Below are 368 nucleotides of genomic sequence, written 5' to 3' on the forward strand. Positions count from 1 at the left end.
TATTTGTTTAATAGTATTTTTTTTTGTTTTGTTTGTTTAATAGTATTTGTTTTATTTGTTTAATAGCCTTTGGTTTTTTTGTTTTATTTGTTTAATAGCATTTGTTTGTTTTTTATTTGTTTAATAGTATTTGTTTGTTTTTTATTTGTTTAATAGTATTTGTTTTTTTTATTATTTTATTTGTTTAATAGTATTTTTGTTTTATTTGTTTAATTGTTTTTTTTTTCATTTGTTTAATAGTATTTGTTTGTTTTTTATTTGTTTAATTGTTTTTTTGTTTTATTTGTTTAATAGTATTTGTTTTTTGTTTTAATTGTTTAATTTCTTTGTTTTTTTAACTTGAAATTCATTTTTAATTAAACTTGTAT

The sequence above is a fragment of the Morone saxatilis genome, unplaced genomic scaffold (assembly GCF_004916995.1).
Source record: "Morone saxatilis isolate NCDOM2014 unplaced genomic scaffold, NCSU_SB_2.0 Contig11, whole genome shotgun sequence".
Classification (NCBI taxonomy): Eukaryota; Metazoa; Chordata; class Actinopteri; family Moronidae; genus Morone; species Morone saxatilis.